Source organism: Macrobrachium nipponense, chromosome 21 (genome assembly GCF_015104395.2).
Source record: "Macrobrachium nipponense isolate FS-2020 chromosome 21, ASM1510439v2, whole genome shotgun sequence".
NCBI classification, from domain to species: domain Eukaryota; kingdom Metazoa; phylum Arthropoda; class Malacostraca; order Decapoda; family Palaemonidae; genus Macrobrachium; species Macrobrachium nipponense.
The window spans coordinates 35,558,468-35,578,099 of NC_087212.1; the positions used below are offsets into that span (position 1 = coordinate 35,558,468).

A 19,632-nucleotide genomic window follows, 5' to 3' on the forward strand; every position below is an offset into this window, starting at 1 on the left:
TCTGTACACCTTCGTCTTCAACGTCACATAGTGTTGTTTCTCCTTACCCTTCGAATCAACTATACTATGAGATATCTTGCCATCAAGGGACCGCGGTCTCTAGAAGGCAATTGACTTTCGCCTGTTGGGCACATGCCTTAAGAGAGTCATCACCTTGCCTTCTGGCATCGGTGACGAACAAATTATTTTGTTTAGTCTCTTGGCATAACCCTGTTAAGGCGAAGGTCACGTGACTTGCTCGGGTGCTTGGACAACTTGCCTCCTACCGAACGCAGTCAGTAGGCAGCTGTCAGAGCGCCCAAGTCTGTTACGAACTTCGCTGTGGACTTAGTTCGGTTGTTCCATAACAATCTTTTTCTTCGTCCTAACGGCTTGTCACAGTACCCATACCATCGACACCCAACATTGAGTGTCGGTGTCCTATCCACTACCGAGAACAACAACTTCGCTGCAGACGGATAGACCAGTATGGGTACAGGACATCACCGAAGTCGAGAAGAGGATAGGTCATTCGACAATTCCCTTCTTTTCCTTCCTGAGGTAATTGCATGAACTTTGCCTGCGAAGTCAAGCATCCAGGGGATGGGGGGGATTCGTGACGCTCGATTTCGTACCGAATTCGTAGCGAAGGACTCTGAACCCTTCGGTTCCTGACGATCGGTTAGAGTCCTTCACAGTCCCCCTCCCTAATGGACTTCACCGCCTTCGATGCGAAGGAGATGCTGCTTTGTCCTGTGAAAGCGCGGACCGCGCTTTCTGAAGAAAGAAACTCGACATCCCAGGCGGAGTGTTGAAGACTCTTCGTCAGCACCAAGATGACCTAGAAGTACACTCCCTCGAGTTACACAAGAACTTCTCCGTGGCGCAGGCTGAGGCAGGGGTCTCGGTACAACCAGACCACTGGCATCCTTCTACCTTTTGGATATTGCCCACAGGTCCTTGGATCGTTTTCCTTAGGACCCGTGTGGTTGGCTGCTCAACACGTTGTGTAGCTAAACCCAGACCCTAGCAGGCTGAACAGCATCGAGTCCTGGTGTGACTGTAAGAATAGATAAGTGAATGAGAGAGTGACTGGCTTCTCTTCCTATCTTTTTCTACCCCTCTACCTGTGGGTAAGAGGGAATTACGGTCATCACCTTGCTGGATAAGGACGAGATGCCGGTGAGCTACTCGACAGAGCCCCATCCTATCCCTTTCACTAGGGATGGGAGCGAATATCCACCACTTCCTCCTACAAGGGGGGGGAAGTGGATGCCAACAAGAGACAAACCATAACGTTGTTGCCTCTTGCAAATAGGAACTTGTTCTTGTTTGCTGGTACGAAGAGGATACGCTTGCCTCTCTCGTAGTACTTGGTCCAGAGGTCTGACCATTGATCCTGCGGTGCACACCCCGATCAAATCGGACAGAGGCTTGGATCCCTCCCTCGCTCTTACGACCAGGGAGGCTTCCAAGGTTGGGCGAACACCAGTCTGTTCACAAAAGACTCAGATTCCACCCACCAAGAAGTGAGTCTTCCTATTGTAAAAGGACCGAAGGTTTGTATGCCGTGTCGGAACAAATGACAATTTGTCCAAATTGCATTTTTCCTAACTATACAAACCTTGAGGTCCTTTTACACATAGCCCCACCTCATGCCACCCTCACTCTGCAGTTTTTGCTTGGAAAAGCCAAAAGCAAAAGTGATTTGTTTACCTACCAGTCGCGCTGTCGCGCGGCCTGTCGGACAAGCAGTTAACTACCGAACCCCTTGTTCGAAAGCTTACGACCTATCCGCTGCCGCTAGTACCTTCCTATTGTAAAAGGACCTCAGGTTTGTATAGTTAGGAAAAAATGCAATTTTGGACAAATTGTCATATTGTCTTGTATTGACAAGGCGGTACAGGATGGATCTTTTGAAACTCTCCTCTTTGTTGGGGCAGGTCTTTTAAAGAAAAGGACTGTTTATGGCGCCTTCTTAACAAAGGCAGTCTCACATGCTCAGAGAGCAGCACTTCTATATGCGCCTCTATCTGACTTTTTGTTCCCTTCTCAGTTAGTAAAGGACATTGCGCATTCTTTAACTGAGAAGGCAACTCAGGATCTGCTGACGCAGTCAGCAAGAAAGAAGAAACCTGTTGCTGCATCGGACAAGAAAGGACCCAGTACAACGGTGCAGCCCTTTCGGGAGGTGGTCCGACCTCCAGACCTTCCACAAGGAGGAAGGCTCCAGAGAAGAGAGGTAGATCTGCTTTTCGTCCCTTTAAGAAGGGAAAATGAAGATTCTTTCCTCCAAGCACCAGTAGGTGCCAGGCTCCTGGGATTTGTGGAAGCCTGGACACTGATAAATGCAGACGCGTCATCTTTGGCGATCTTAAGGAGGGGATATCGTATCCCTTCCCTGAACACTCCTCCCCTAACGTCAATACCAAGGGAACTATCAGCCAAATACAAGGATCCTGTGCTGAGGGATACTCTTCGATCGATGGTGGAACAAATGTGGGACAAAGAGAGCGATAGAATTGGTACGGGATCAACACTCCCCGGGGTTTTACAATCGCCTTTTTCTGGTGGCGAAAGCCTCGGGAGGCTGGAGGCCAGTACTGGACGTCAGCTCTCTGAACAAATTTGTTCAGAAGGAGAAGTTCTCCATGGAGACTTCTGCTTCAGTCATGGCGTCATTACGACAGGGAGATTGGATGGTGTCTTTAGATCTCCAGGACGCCTACTTTCACGTCCCGATCCACCCTTCATCGAAGAAGTACCTCCGTTTCATGACGGGGGGAAGGATCTTTCAGTCCAGAGCCTTGTGTTTCGGCCCTGTCCACAGCTCCTCAGGTCTTCACAAGCCTGATGAAGAATGTGGCGAGGTTTCTTCACCTCAAAGGAGTGAATGTCTCTATGTATCTGGACGACTGGCTCATCAGGGCCAGATCGGAGAGACAGTGCTTGGAGGACCTAAAGTTAACTCTGGATTTAATCAAAGCGTTGGGATTGCTTGTGAACCTCGAGAAGTCTCAGCTGACCCCCAGACAAGACCTAGTCTATCTGGGGATTCGGATGGATTCTCGGGGTTTTCGAGTTTTTCCTTCGCAAGAGAGAATCGCAAAAGGTTTGCGGATAGGCTCTCTCTTCTTTAGAGAAGCAACAAACGTCGGCGAGGGAATGGTTGAGCCTTCTGGGGACGCTTTCCTCGCTAGAACAATTCTTCCCTCTAGGAAGACTTCATATACGTCCGCTTCAATTCTTCCTCAAGTAGGTCTTGGAGCTGGAAAACCGGACAACTGTCGGACGTTTTTCCCATTCCAGTGGAGATAAAGTCACACCTACAGTGGTGGTTGCTCCCTCTGGAAGAGAACAAAGGGATCTCTCTAAGAACACAGAACCCAGACCTAGTGTTGTTCTCCGACGCGTCGGAGAGAGGTTGGGGAGCGACATTAGGCTCAGAGGAAGTGTCAGGCACCTGGGAACCAGCACAGGTGTCTTGCACTAAACTGCAAAGAGCTCTTCGCCGTACATCTGGCCTTGAAGAGCCTAGAACCTCTGGTGTCAAACAAGGTAGTGCAAGTAAAACGTGGACAACACCACCGCACTTGCCTACATTCGGAAACAGGGAGGGACTCACTCCTCGTTCCTTTACGAGCTCACGAGAGACTTATTACTTTGGACGTCTCACAGGAACATCTCCCTGCTGACAAGGTTCGTACAGGGAGTAAAGAATGTGAGAGCGAACAGGCTCAGCAGGAGGAACCAGGTCCTTCATACAGAATGGACACTACACGAGGAAGTGTGTCTCGATCTCTGGTCTCTGTGGGGAAACTCCTCATGTGGATCTCTTCGCAACATTCATTTCAAAAAGGCTCCCAGTTTTTTGCTCGGTCATGGAAGATCCAAGAGCTCTTATGGTAGACGCCTTCCTGCTAAATTGGTCTCGAGTAGACGTATATGCTTTTCCCCCATTCAAAATCCTGGGGTTAGTAATGAGAAAGTTTGTGGCGTCAAAAGAGACGAGGATGACGTTAATAGCCCCCTTTTGGCCGGCCCAGGAATGGTTTCACGGAGGTGGTAGAGTGGATCGTAGATTTTCCAAGATCCCTACCAAGAAGGATGGATCTTCTCAGACAACCACACTTCAAGAGGTACCACCAAAACCTCCCCGCTCTCGCTCTGACTGCCTTTCGACTATCGAAAAGACTTGTCAGAGCGAGAGGCTTTTCCTCGCGAAGTGGCAAGCGCGATCGCGAGAGACAGAGCAGAACCTCCACTACGAAAGTATACAATCAAAGTGGGAGGTATTTAGAAGGTGGTGTAGATCCAAGAAGTTGTCCTCCTCCACTACCTCATAGCGGAAATTGCTGATTTCCTGCTATTCTGAGAGAAAAATCTCATATAGCCGTATCCACAATAAAGGGATACAGAAGTATGCTCTCGGCTGTATTCAGGAACAGAGGTTTAGATCTGGCAGATAATAGATCTCCACGATCTCATAAGGTCTTTGAGACTTCAAAGTCTAAGGAACCAGTACCTCCGAACTGGAACCTAGACGTAGTCCTAAAGTATCTGTCATCGGAAAGATTCGAACCTCCTCATCGGGCATCGTTTAGAGACATTACCCGAAACAAATGCCTATTCCTATTATCTTTAGCTACGGCAAAGAGAATTAGTGAATTGCATGCTCTGCAGGATAAAGTAGGATTCAAGGGAGACTCAGCGATTTGCTCGTTTAAGACCCCTGTTTTTAGCGAAAAAAAACGAGAATCCTACGAATCCTTGGCCTAAGTCATTCGAAGTCAAAGGCATGTCGAGTCTCGTAGGCAGAGAAGCAGAGAGGTCTCTATGCCCTGTTAGAGCTCTGAAGTTCTACCTTCAGAGAAAGCATCAAATGGGAGGCTCTAGACAAGGTCTTTGGTGCGCGGTAAAAAGACCCCACAAGACTGATGTCCAAGAATGCGCTGGCATTCTTTGTAAGAAACGTCATTACAGACGCTCATAAGGCCTGTCCTGACGAACAGTTACAACTGTTGAGAGTAAAAGCTCATGAAGTGAGAGCTATAGCGACGTCTCTCTCGTTCATAAGAATATGTCGCTTAAAAAACATCATAGATACGACATTTTGGAGATGCAAACTCAGTATTTGCATCTCATTACTTGAAAGACGTGCGTGTGACTTATGAGAAGTGTTTTTCTCTAGGTCCTTTCGTATCGGCGGATACGATTCTGGGTACGGGAGCCGACACCAATCCTTAAATGTATATACTTTTCTTCTTTTTGGATATGGTCGAGAGTCTCTTCGAACAATATTAAGGACTTAGGCTAGCACGGGCGGCCGTCTATGTTGTTCAGTAAGAGAATTCTTGTCATATCCAATTAGTTGAGTATAATTTTTTTTTGAAATTATGTATGTGTGCGTAGTGGTTTTGAGTTACGGTTGTTGTGACGAGTTCGGGGGATAACTCGGAACAATCCTTAGTTCTACATATGGTTAGGATCAGGTGGTCGGGATTGGTTGTGTGCTCCTTCATAAGGTGTATTGTCATATTAAGTGGATCAGCACCCATTGACAAAGTCCTTTTAGCTCTGCCGAGTAAGCGGATAAGACCCCATCGGCAGACCCACAACGACTCTTGGCCATAGATCATATATCTCGCTAAAGTTTTCTTGAGGTGATGCAGACTACTGGGCAAACACCATGAAGTCTACCACCTATCAGGTAGGAACCAAGGTTTTATTTATACCTACACATATGTTGTTTACCTGTCTATTCCATATAGAAGCTGTCTCTTACCCTCCACCGAAGGGTGCCAATCAGCTATGTATATATCTGACAGGTAAGTTGATTGTATGAAAATGATATTGTTATGTTACAATAAAGTTTCATACATACTTACCTGGCAGATATATACAATTAAAGGCCCACCCAGCCTCCCCGCAGGAGACAGGTGGAAGAGAGAAAATATGATAGAAAACGGGGATGGTTCCTAGTCCTGCCACCCAGGGCAGGCCGGTAGATCACCTGACCTACCTGTAGCGAGTGGCGCGAAATTTGAATTTCTGTCGGGGACGACGGAGTCTTAGCTATGTATATATCTGCCAGGTAAGTATGTATGAAACTTTATTGTAACATAACAATATCATTTTTGTCCAAAATTGCATTTTTTCCTAACTATACAAACCTGAGGTCCTTTTACACATAGCCCCACCTCATGCACCCCTCACTCTGCAGTTTTTTGCTTGGGCCAAAAGCAAAAGTGATTTGTTTACCTCCCAGTCGCGCGCGCGCGCCTGTCGGACAAGCAGTTAACTACCGAACCCCTTGTTCGAAAGCTTACGAACCTATCCAGCTGCCGCTAGTACCTTCCTATTGTAAAAGGACCTCAGGTTTGTATAGTTAGGAAAAATGCAATTTTGGACAAATTGTCATTTCAGTTCAAACCATGGTCCCGGGAATAAGACATCTCATACTTTCACTAATATGTCATAGGCAACAGAATGTTGTTTTATTGTGCTGATTACAACTACAATCTTGAGTAACGTCAATAAACGTTACATATATACGCAAATGTTGTTCAAACGGGCGCTGGGAAGGACGTGTCTGCCACTGTAAAACCGACTGGCACTCACAACCATACCACACTATATGGGATTAAAAAAAATGCCTGGAACACATATTTTAAGAAGACTTCACATGCTTATTTTACTTTGTGTGGCAGTTTCATATATCTCACTTTGTAGAGGAAACTTCAGTTTTTTTAATGGTATGCATAAATATTGAATTGTATAGTTGTTTCACCAATTAAATATTGAGTGAAAAAGTGGCTAATTTTTCTGATCAAATGGCAGCACAGTGATGTTTTACCCTAGGTAGGTAGGCCTGTTTTTTTGAGATGCCCATTAGCCTAACAAAAATTTTAATTGTCTAATGTCTAGATTTTATTGATGGTTTTTAATTGCAAAATGGCTTTACTGTGATTAGTTGGAGAGAGTATTGTGTGTGTTAGGAACTCTTCCATGGGTTCTGCCTTGCTTCAAAGTAAATCAGCGATGCTTCATGAGAGATGTACCCTAACCTAACAATCTTTAACCTAACCTATCTTAGGGCACTGTGCCTTGACCTGGCTTGTGGGAGTTTTGTTTTCCAGTATAGGATATTTCAAAAGTAATTTTACTTTCAGGAAACCATCATGGGCTTGTAGATAGATGAGTCATTTTCAATAGATCTGAAAAATTGAAACTCCAGCCATGAGTACCTTAACGCCTGAACAACGGCAGCGTATGGAGGAGAACCGGAAGAAGGCCCTTCAGAAGCTAGCACTTTTAAAGGCTTCTGGAGGAAATCCCAGCAACAAAACCAGTAGTAATACGCCAAGTGTTTTTAAGTCCTCCAGCAGCTTTGTAAATCCTTTGTCTGAAAAGAATAGTAGTTCATCATCCAGCAGTTACAATAGACCTCCTGATCTGGTAGCTTCCAATCTTTTCATAGTGAGGTAACATCTCAGTTTTCATGTAATGGTGGTGCATCTTCAGTGAGCAGTGATTCTAAATCTTCCACGAAGTTTATAGGCCTTGAAGCTGCACAAAGAATGGCTGAGAACAGACAAAAAGCTCTTGAAAAACGTGCAACCTCAAACACTATCAGTGGTAATAGTGCAACCAATTTGAATAATAATGCTAAAGTAAGTGGGAGCTCAGTAACAAACTTTTACAAGGATTCCAGTGAAACTAATAAAAACCAATCTGCTCTTTCTGGAAAAACTCCAAGCAATTTCAGTAGTGGTTTATCTGGCAATTATAATACAACTTACAACAAAACTGTCAGCGATACAGCAAAGCCAAGTTTCTCAGGCTATAATAAAGTCTATCAGAGTGGATCTAAAGGACAGTCTTCTTTCAGTATAGGTGAAGGTCCAATGTCCAATGAGGAGAAGTGATTAATAGCAATTGAATGAATTTGATGATGGTAAGTGATTTTTGTGTTTTATATCTGTTGCTGTCCTTGCAAATGCTTTTGCAGCATATTCCTTCTATTGTAAGAATTTTATATGGTTGACTTTTATTTTTTTTTATCCGGCTTCTGCGCTTACAAGCTTCATTATAATAGTAGGATTTTTGTTAGACCACATCTTGAGATGGTTATGCATTTTTTTTTTTTTATAAATCTTTTAAATTGAATGATAAGTGGTAATACGTAGTTTGATTTTGGTTGGTAACTACATATATCAAGTTAGTGTTAGGTGTTGGATGTCTTGAATATTCAAATGCAGGCTAGGCTATAAGATCTTCATTACTTAACTAGGTGTATTACATATCAGAAGGCCAGGCCCCCAAAGCATCTGAAAAGTTAAGGTGCTACTGTATTTTGAAATATTAAAATGTAATGATTTCTGCCCTCCCCTATAGTATATTGTAGAGTTTATTTTTCCACAGTTTTGAGAAGTAAGCTTTCCATACACTAGTAAATACAAACTTTGTTCCACATAAACTTCTGTTGCATTTGTACGTTGCAGATAGGCAAATACTCATTGAGGGTGATAACAGAATGATATTTACAAGCTCATTTTTCTGTGCTGTAATGGTATTAGTCATCTTACCTCAAATGAATTCAGATATCTACTGCAAATGTATGATGAGCCAGAGTGGAACATTTCAGAAATATCTTTAAGATATCTTAAGGTGATTTAAGCAGTTTATTTTGCCAGTCGTCTGAGAATTACTATGATAACTTTAAAAATGTGATCTGATTAAACTTTAAAGTAACAATAATAATCAATTCCCTTATACACTAATGCAACTGGAGCTAAAGGAACGTTGGAAAGGAGGGCCTTTATTACTATCTCTGGTATGGTGTGCTGCACAAAGCCCACTGCAATTGGTATCTACTGATGAGTATGTGGGATGTATATTTTTAAGATTTGTGTCTGGAGCTAGTCCATGAATAAAAATCTTGAAAAATATACCTTGTGACCAGATTTCTGAAATGACAACTGTGCTCTAAATAGATATTAATGTGTGTGTTGAGATTAACTCCTTCAAAAATATGAAATCATCCACTTGGAGTAAGATAGAAATTAGTTGGTTTGGTTATTTTGCAGATTGTTTGGTTTACTGTAACATAGTTTTTATGTCAAGATGTAAATTCTGCTTTCACACCTTCCTTTCTATCAGCTTCTACCACCTATTAAATAGAATTTATGTTTGAAACAATATGTGTGGGGAAACCTTATTATTGACAAAATTGAAATAATTTCTAACTAATAAAGAGTATGATTAAGGTTTGTATTAGCATAAGAACCCCATGATTTTTCATATACAGTTTATGTATACTACTGTATTACAGTACAAAACATACAAAGCAAAGCATTCCCATGATGATTGATGCATTCCTGTTTGGCTGTAAGGTTTTCCCATTACTATTGAAATAAAAATGCCTGAAGCATTCAGGGATGTAACTACAGTTGTCTATGTTTTTTGTACATTGGCTTCATTGCAGTAATAATTGACGTTAAGGCATATGTAAAAGTGTGGATGTTTGAAATGCAATATGACTGACTTACAAAACTTTGGTTTCTTTCTACAGCACCAAAACCTGTGTTTAGTGGCAAAGCCATAACTGGAACTTTCCGGCTTTTATCTCGAGAGAGATTTGTTGCTGAGGTTGGGTACCATAAACAGATGATAGAAATTTTTAAAACTATACCAAGTAGAAAGTATGGTAAGTAATAAGCCTTTTTTGTATTCATAATAAATTTATAACTACCACAAAGCTTTTTTGTGTAATGAGTAATTTGAAAGATATATCTACCGTATATTCCACTACCATTGAAATTTCTAAAAGGTTACTAAAAGATGAAGGTTGCTGTGCGCCAACCGTAACTCGATGTTTACATTTTCTCCAGTGATGTGTAAGGTAAAAATGGTTTTATTACCTTTATGCCAGTGATGTGTAAGGTAAAAATGGTTTTATTACCTTTATTATCACTTTATTTCGTAAATTGAATCTTCATATATGTTGGTGGTTAGGCTATAGCACCGAGGTCAAGGCCAGCCGACGACACACATCTTGGAATTCGAGGTTTGATTTTTAGTATTGCAGTATAAGATGACCCCCAATTTTTAGGGGTGAATTTTAGGATTTAAAGGTCGTCTTATACGCTGAAATGTACGTTATATTTTTTTTTTTACAAACCTACTGAAAACTACGAGAAGGGAGGCTAGAGATGAGTGGAGATTTGAGGAACACAAGGAATGGGAAAAATATGAGTGGCTGAATTTCACAGAGTCCATTTGCTTCACATAAACATTGGAGGTAGTGATGAAGATGACAACCCTTATCTAAAATTAGCTTATTCAGGTTGTTGATAATAAACCATACACTTCCATCCATTTAAAAACACTTTAGAACAAATAATTGGTGTCAGCCATTAACCTTACACTTGAACATGCAGATCCATTTATCTCAAGCAGCAAACGGTCTCACTCTTCTTGTTGTCAGACCAGTTAGTTGCAAGAATAATGGTTGACAGGTGGGAGTTCCATATTGTATATTTTTATAGAAAATATTTATTTGAATTATATTTTCCCATGTTAAAGACACATGGCCTCAAAGATGCACCTTAATTTTAACTAGCAAAACGAGAGAGAAAAAAAGTTTGTGTCAGTTTCACAAACTGAAGACATTTTTTTTTTTTTTTGGTGGTTGCATCGTGTGCATTTCACTTTCAGTGCATTGAATTAGCTTACCTTTGGTTGGTACAATGTATGTTTTATTGCAGTTATTTTAATGAATTTATTTTCATAATACTGTATGTTCTTTCAGTTATATTTATTTTAATATTTGATATTTTAATATTTAATAATCTTTTATGTAGTAGACATATCAGTGAACTGGAAAACTCAAATAGGTTACCAAGAAATGTACTATAAGTTTAAAACTGTCTTGCCATGTTTCATCAGAAATGCTTTTGGCCAACATGTCTCAGTGCTTGCAGACTGATGCAGTATTTCAAGATTTTGGTACTTTAAATGTGGGCTTATGCAGATTTTTTTAATCTCACTTAAAGGAAAACTGAACCACGTCAGTTAAGAAATTTTAGGAATACAGAAAAGCATTTTATTATACAGTTAAACTGTAAAAACACTATGAACACGATATCATCTAGGTTTCTCTTTATCATTGCTTTCTCTTCAAAAAGTGTCAATTCATCCATAAGCGCTTTCAGGTCTTTGTCAGTTTCTGGCATAATCACAAAATAGCTGTGCCCAGCACTGTCTTTCCTCATGTTCTAACAGAAATTTTCTTCTTCATTTCTTTTCACTCTTGGATATTTCATTGATGAATTTGTCTCCCACCCTAATACCAATGCCACTCCCGGAATACATGCCTCATGTCAACATCGTCAGCCTGCCTATGCAAGCATTCTCTCATCTTTTCTTGATCTTTTTATTTCCACTCTAGACTTATTTTTTACCTTGCATGTTTTACTTTGTATTTTTATCTCCTCCCTGAAGTTAGTCTACATTTACCTTTTGCTTTCCTTTAGCCTTTATTATTTGCTGAGGCTTGTCTGATATTCAGGGTTTCTGTTTTGTTATCCCGTACCCCCATACCAATAATCTTGATGTCAAACCAGTCCTCATTCATTGTCTACTCATCCTCAGATATGATTTCTAGAGATGTAAGTCCATTTTGATATTAAGTTGGAAATTAGAGAAAAATATTGAAAAAAAAGATGTAAATAAAGGAATAACTAGCAAAAAGACAAAAAGGTAAAATAGTTGGAGGAAATGGCACATATTCCTCCATGACTGATAAGCACTGTAATGACATTTTATGTTGAGGCAGACACTTGGAAAATGAACAAGGGCTGTGCATAGCAGCTAAGGCTCACAAAAAGGAAGCAGTTCATTAATATGTATGTACTGAGGGGTCCACACCACGATTGTGTACCAAGACTCCTCCCTGATAGACAAAGACTTGTCTGTGAATAAGGCATTTTAATGATAAATTGGGTTGTGATGAAGCAGAGGGATTGAAACTAACATCGGATAAAGCAATAAACCAACTTGTCGGGGATACCACTACAGTGTGCTTCACATGGCACATTGTAGATGGCATTAAAAGTTCTTTGTAGCATCCCTTTGATCCCAACAGCATCTCTTTGAACTTTGCTATGCTGCATTTTTCTTGCTTTAAATTCTTTATCCTTGCCTGATGTGGTTTCAATTTGTTTATATATCAGACTAACCTGTGGTGTGATGTACTTGTGGTTCATTATGAGGGTAGCAATTATTGACTAGAGGGACAAATGGTGAAATGCTTTATGAAACTATAAAGAAATGATTGTTTGTAAATCCATAAAAAAATTTTTATAGAGGCATTAGTGATGCTATCATAATTTCCTGTAACTTGTGTAAAAATGGCACCTGTCCATATAAATAAAAAACATTTTTAATTGTACTTTACATGCATTTGATTGGACAGGCATATTAAAAATGATAGGTTTGTTCATGCAACTTACCTGTCAGATATATATATAGCTGATAATTTCCGACGACCGACAGAATTTAAAACTTACGACACACGTAGTGGGAGTCAGGTGGTTAGTACCCATTCCCGCCGCTGGGAGGCGGGTATCAGGAACCATTCCCATTTTCTATTCATAATTTTTCTGTCGCCGGTGTTGTGAACATCTGTTTACAGCACCTCCGTCTGGATTTGGAAACTTTTTGCTACTTGAGTATCCCTTTTGGTTCTTTTTTGGATTAATTGACTTGGATCGGTGGCTAGGCACACGTTATTAGTGGATTGATTTGATTTTGGTTTGGATTTCTCTTGGATAATATGTCAGGGTCTAGTACAGCTAGCGCTAGATTTTGCTCTAGGACTGATTGTAGAGGTAGGCTACTGAAAGCTTCAGTAGACCCACATACGGTATGTAAGAGTTGCAGGGAGCATGAATGTGTGTATGAAAGCCGTTGCAAGGAGTGCGAAAGATTAACAGATTCTGAGTGGAAGGCGTATGATACCTATCTTAGGAAACTTGAAAAGGATAGGTTAAGGAGGTCTTCCTCCAGGAGTGTTTCAGGTGTGCAAGAAATTAATGTTTCTCCTGTTAACCCTCCTTTTGTTAATGCTCCTAACCCTGTAGTGTTGCCCTCCGGGCCCTGAAGCAGTGTCAGTTAGAGAGTAATACTTTGTCCTTAATTTTGAGTCGATTTGTAATTTAGAATCGAAAGTGTTGGCTCTTGAGAGCAAAAGTAATGTGCAGAAGTGCAGTGATACCCCTTGTGTAGTGGAGGGTGCGTCAGATCGGCCTCGTTTCGCCTCTAGGCCTGGACCTCTGCTTGACTCCCAGGACCTGGGAGGGAGCATGTCGAAAGCCGAAGGAGGGTTACAAGGAACCCCACCAATCTGGCGTGCCTTCGGCAGTTACTGATGAAAATCCCACCCCAGACTGCCAGGGAGCGTGCGCGTGCACGTCTCCTCAAGGAGTGTTTTTTCGTCATCGGAGGCTTCATCCCCACGTAAAGGGTGGAGTTCTGCTTTTGCGGTGCTTCCCGTCCGCTGAAAAGGACGGCGCGTGTTGTTGACGCTTCCGTCCTAGTTCTTCCGAATCTGTCGATCTTCTCCTGACAGTGCGTTCGCTGCTTTTCCGCCGCAGAAAAGGCGTAGAGAGTCTTCGGACTTGGATTCGGGTAGTTCGTGCGAGCGATACAGTCGCTCTAGAGCTCGGGAGGAGGCCGTACCTGGGAGGAGGAGGGAGGCGTCCCCTCGCCGCTCTCCTGCTCACAGGATCAGTCCCTCCCCGGAGCAGGAAGATTCGCCAACCAAGAGGATGATTCAGTCACTGCAGCAGCAACTTCAGGACGTTCTTGCTTCTAGAGAGTCTCCTCCGTGTCGTAGAAAGGATGAGAAACTTCCTGTGAAGAAGTCAAGACCTTCTCTTTCTCCTCGCTCGCCTCTCTCTTCGTTCGAGTCTCCCTCTAGAGTTCGTTCTGCTCCCCAGCAGCTCTCTAGAGGAGGTGAGAAGTTTGTTTCTCGCTCTCAGGATGAGGTATCTCCCGCTCGCAAGTCTTCGAATGTTTGCAAGCGAGCGGTGGACGCTGAGCGCGCTTCTGTGCAAGTGGAGCGCGCTTCCGTTGCCGCCAAACGCGCACCTGTTGTTGAATAAAACGTGCACCAGTGGACGGCAGCCGCGCGTCTGGCGGCCACTCGGCGCGCGCCAGCAGCGGACACCAAGCGTCACTAGTGGACGCTCGGTGTGCGCCAGTGGACGCCAGGCGTGTTTTAGTAGATGTCGAGCGCGCACCTGTCGGCGCCAAACGTGTGGATTCGGACGCCAAGCGCGCGCACCTGTCGGCGCCAAACGTGTGGATTCGGACGCCAAGCGCGCGCTGGTGGACGCCAGTTCCTCACCAACGCAAGTTCAGGTGGAATGAAGGAAGGAACCCTACCTGTTAGTCATTTTTCTTCAGAGTTTCCTCCTACTTCTCCAGTTTCTGAGGAAGGAGTTAGCGATAATTTAGTCGAAGCAGAGGAAGAGCAGCAGCCAGTTCCTGTCTCATCGGACTATAAAGTTTTGATGCGTCTTCTGCAGTCGGAGTTTGGAGAAACTTTCCAACCGGAAGCCCCTCGTACTCCCCCTTCTCAATTTTCTTCTTTTAAAGCATCGAAGGCATCAGGGTTCGTTAAAATGAAGAAGTCGCTTTCCACGAAGCAAGCGTTCCGGAAAGTCCATGAGTGGATGGAGAAGAGGAAAGCGTCAGGAAAGTCCTCTTTGGCTTTACCGCCATCAAGACTCTGCGGTAAAGGAGGCATGTGGTATGAGACGGGAGAGGACGTAGGTGTTAAACTACCAGCCTCTGCTCAGGGTGATTTCGGGAGCATTGTGGACGCCTCCAGAAGAGCCCTTCTGTCTTCATCAAAAGTCACTTGGACCCATAACGAGTTCGACTTCCATCTAAAAGGCCTCTTCAGGACTCTAGTGGTCTTCAACTTTCTCGACTGGTGTCTTGGAGTTTTGGATGCCAGGTCAAGGAGTTCTGATACTATTAGTCTGGGGAGCTGTCCAGTGTACTTTCTTGTATGGACAAGGCCGTCAGGGATGGTTCTGAGGAGTTGGTTTCTACTCATTTTAGCTCGGGGATTCAATCAAGAGAGCACTCTTCTGTAACTTCACAGCCAAATCCGTCTCTCCAGCGCAAAAGGCGGACTTTGCTTTTCGCTCCGTTTTCAGACCATCTCTTCCCCCAGGACTATGGTTAAGGACATAGCATCGAGCCTTCAGGAGAAGGCAACGCAAGATCTTCTGGCTCAGTCTTCTAGAAGACCAGCAGCTGCTTCATCTTCTGGAGTTTCGTTTACCAAGAAAACCGAGCCCTTTCGTGCTGGATCTTCTCGAAAACAGCCTCCCGAGGAAGAGGCTCTTCCAGAGGAAAAACCCCTGCTCCGTCAAAGAGTAGGAAGTGATTTGGAAGTCCTTCAGACGCCGGTAGGAGCCAGGCTTCTTCTGTTCGCGAAAGCCTGGGAAGAGAGAGATGCCGACCCTTGGTCGCTAGATGTTGTGAGGAAAGGTTACAGGATCCGTTCTTGAAGTCACCCCCGCTATCCTCAACACCAAAGGATTTGTCTCCCTCTTATCGAGGAGAGAAACAGAAAGTGCTTTTCGATCTGCTGGAACAAATGATCGAGAAGCAAGCGGTGGAACAGGTCTTCGACCTGGAATCTCCAGGATTTTACAACCGTCTGTTCCTGGTGCCGAAAACAGGGTGGGGGGGTGGCGACCCGTCCTCGATGTCAGCAGCCTAAACCTCTTCGTCATAAAGAAGAAATTCAAGATGGAGACGCCTCAATCTGTGCTGTCAGCTTTGAGACCGGGGGATTGGATGGTCTCACTAGACCTCCAAGACGCGTATTTTCACGTCCCCATCCATCCCCAATCAAGGAAATACCTGCGATTTGTCCTGAAGGGGAAGGTATTCCAATTCAGGGCACTTTGCTTCGGTCTGACCACAGCGCCGATGGTTTTCACCATTCTGATGAAGAACGTGGCAAGGCTGCTTCATCTGAGAATATAAGGATCTCTCTCTACCTAGACGACTGGCTTATTCGAGCTTCATCGCGAGACCGGTGTCTGGAGGACCTGCACACGACCATGTCGTTAGCGAAGTCCCTGGGGCTTCTGGTAAACCTCGAAAAGTCGCATTTGACTCCTTCTCAATCTTTAGTCTATCTGGGGATTCAGATGGACTCAGTGGCTTTTCGGGCTTTTCCGTCCCAGGGGCGACAACTCCAATGCTTGGAAAAAGTGGCGACCTTTCTGGGGAAGGAAACATGCTCGGTGAGGGAATGGATGAGTTTGCTGGGGACCATTTCCTCACTGGAGAAGTTTGTTTCTCTGGGAAGGCTGCACCTCAGACCTCTTCAATTCTTCCTAGCCAACAGTTGGAAGAACAAACAAGATCTGGAGGCGATCTTGTGTTTAACGAGAGAGGTGAAGGATCACCTAAGTTGGTGGTCAGATCCACGGAAGCTCGCAGAAGGGCTCTCCCTCAAACTTCGGAAACCCCGACTAGTGTTGTTTTCCGACGCGTCGTCCACGGGTTTGGGGAGCAACACTAGGAGGGAAAGAAGTGTCGGGCACCTGGAGAGGGGAACAGGTGCCCTGGCACATCAATCTAAAGAGAGCTGTCAGCGATTTACCTGGCTCTCATGGTTCTTCCAGGAAGAAATATCCGGCAAAGTCATTCAGATCAACTCGGACAACACCACAGCACTGGCATACCTAAGAAATCAAGGGGGAACTCACTCGCCTTCACTGTTTGCCATCGCAAAGGAACTCCTTTTTTGGGCGAAAGAGCAAGAAGTCACTATCCTGACAAGGTTCGTGTCAGGAGTACAGAATGTTCGAGCGACCTTCAAATCAGTCGACGCAGGACAGCTTTTGCCGATAGAGTGGACCCTTCACCAAGAGGTTTGCCAGTCGCTGTGGGACCTGTGGGGTTGTCCGCAGGTGGATGTCTTCGCAACTTCCAGGACGAAAAGACTTCAGCTGTATTGCTCCCCAGTTTCTGTACCCGGAGCAGTCGCAGTAGACGCCCTACTTTGGAGTTGGTCGGGTCTAGACATATACGCTTTTCCCCTCGCTCAAGATCCTTGGGGAAGTGATGAGGAAGTTCGCGGCATCGGAAGGAGCGAGGATGACACTCATCGCCCCCTTCTGGCCGGCAGCCGACTGGTTCACAGAGGTGATGTCCTTCCTGGTAGACTTTCCGAGGACTCTGCCTTAAGGAAAGATCTACTCAGACAGCCCCACTTCGAGAGGTACCACAAAAACCTCCCACTCTGAGTCTGACTGCGTTCAGACTATCAAGAAGTTGGCCAGAGCGAGGGGTTTTTCAAGACCTGTGGCGAAGGCGATTGCACCGCAAGGAGGCCCTCCTCAATCGCTCTGTACCAATCGAAGTGGGCTGTCTTCAGATCCTGGTGCAGGAAGAAGGGCATTTCCTCCACCACAACCTCTGTGAGCCAGATAGCTGACTTCCATTCTTTATCTGAGAGAGGAAGTGAAGTTGGCTGTTCCAACTATTAAAGGCTACAGGAGCGTGCTTTCTGTAGTCTTCAGGCACAGAGGACTCGATTTGACTAATAATAAAGACATTCATGATCTCATTAGATCTTTCGAGACTAAGAAGGTCATCCAGCCTAAAGTACCCTCGTGGAACTTGGATATGTGGTGCTCAAAATTTTTGATGTCGAGTCACTTCGAACCGCTTCATTCAGTTTCTATCAGGAATCTGACGAAGAAAACGATCTTCCTAACCGCTCTGGCGACGGCGAAGAGGGTTAGCGAAATCCAGGCCATTAGCAAGCAGGTTGGGTTTTCAGACAGTAATGCGATTTGTTCTTTAAGTCCCACGTTCTTAGCAAAGAACGAGAATCCGTTCCAACCCGTGGCCGAGGACCTTTGAAATCAAAGGTTGTCAGAAATAGTGGGAAATGAACGTGAGAGATTCCTGTGTCCTGTCAGGGCTCTAAAGTTCTATCTGCAGAGAACTAAAACTTGCAGAGGTTCGTCTGACAATTTGTGGTGTTCAGTGAGGAAGCCTGATCTTCCTATGTCGAAAAAACGCACTGGCGTACTTCATCAGAAGTACGATTAAAGAAGCTCATGATAAGTGCAGTGATAGTGATTTGAAGCTCTGAAAGTGAAAGCTCACGAGGTGAGAGCTATTGCTACTTCGGTAGCTTTTCACAAAAATATGGCGCTCAAAGATATTTTGAATGCCATTTTCATTTTGGAGAAGCAATTCGGTGTTCGCTTCACACTACCTGCGGGAGGTGAAAGTGACATACGAAAATTGCTTCTCCCTCGGACCATACATTGCTGCAGACACTGTTTTGGGGCAGGAGGTAACACTCATCCTATCCTTTAGGGATTGGGGGGTTTTGGGGGGTTTTTAACTTGTGTTTTATGGTTGTGGGTGACCGCCTGGGGCGGGTCTCCCTTCCATTAGCTTAGTTAAGTGGGATACCTTTGGTAAACTAAGCCAAGTGGTGGTATTTTGTCTCGTTGCCCTCATTAGTATGGTCCATGGTCTAGTCACGTCGTGGTCTCGCCCCATGTTGACAGATCATCTGGAGTGCACCAGCTTCATAGGTCTCTACCTTGCTGGCAACTCTAGTAGCACAAGCAGACTTACGTGGCAGTAATCACGAAGCCAGCTATGCTAACACCCCCCCGGTAAGGAACCAAGATATCAAATATCTGCATATATGTGTTTTCCTAAATCCTCTATTCTGTCTCTCCCACCACCAAAGGTGGGATTCAGCTATATATATATCGACCAGGTAAGTTGCATGAACAAAATGATATTTGTAATGATACAATTAAGTTTGTTCATACTTACCTGGCGATATATATAATTAATGACCCGCCACCTCCTCTCAGGAGACAGTGGAAATAAAAATTATGAATAGAAAATGGGAATGGTTCCTGATACCCCCCTCCCAGCGGCGGGAATGGGTACTAACCACCTGACTCCCACTACGTGTGTCGTAAGTTTTAAATTCTGTCAGTCGTCGGAAATTATCAGCTATATATATATCTGCCAGGTAAGTATGAACAATCTTAATTGTATCATTACAATATCATTTTTGAATATATTGAAAATTGGTATAGGTTTTCAATACGTTTACGTATGGAAAATTGGCAGCCAGACTTTAAATAAGAATAAAAGGTTATGAAGAAGATGGACCAGACAGTCATAAGTAAAATGAAATGTTTAACTATATGTATATGAAAAGTGTAGTTTCTTTTGTCAGTAAAATATCTGGTCAAGTGTAGATAGGGCAGTAGACTTGTTTATAGACTATCGATTACACTACAGTATATACAGATCAGGAAAAATATTGATATGTAGATTCTCAGGAAGTAAATATTTTTTTTCAGATGTGGAAACAAAAAAATGGAATTTTGCACTTAGTGACCATGATGCACTGTCAGAAGCCCTGAAGCCTCTGAGGCCAGCTGTGTGTGTGGTCCTTTACCTCATTTTGTTCGAAAGGTCAGTAGATGATGTTGCCTTCTTGTGTTTTCTGTCAAGTTTATGTAGGAATTTTTAAAGGACTTTAGTCATGAATATTTAAATAAAGTT

At 43.8% G+C, this 19,632-nt stretch overlaps 1 protein-coding gene and 1 long non-coding RNA gene across 6 annotated transcripts in view; one reads left to right on the plus strand and one right to left on the minus strand.

The window, feature by feature from the left end:
• LOC135197915 (glycoprotein-N-acetylgalactosamine 3-beta-galactosyltransferase 1-like) overlaps window positions 1-19,632 on the minus strand; it is a 497,298-nt gene that overhangs the window by 442,851 nt on the left and 34,815 nt on the right. The window lies entirely within an intron of this gene.
• LOC135197580 (uncharacterized) lies at window positions 7,917-19,515 on the plus strand. Its single transcript, XR_010310611.1, has 3 exons — window positions 7,917-7,936; window positions 9,554-9,688; window positions 19,428-19,515. It is a non-coding gene; the product is annotated as an uncharacterized LOC135197580 (long non-coding RNA).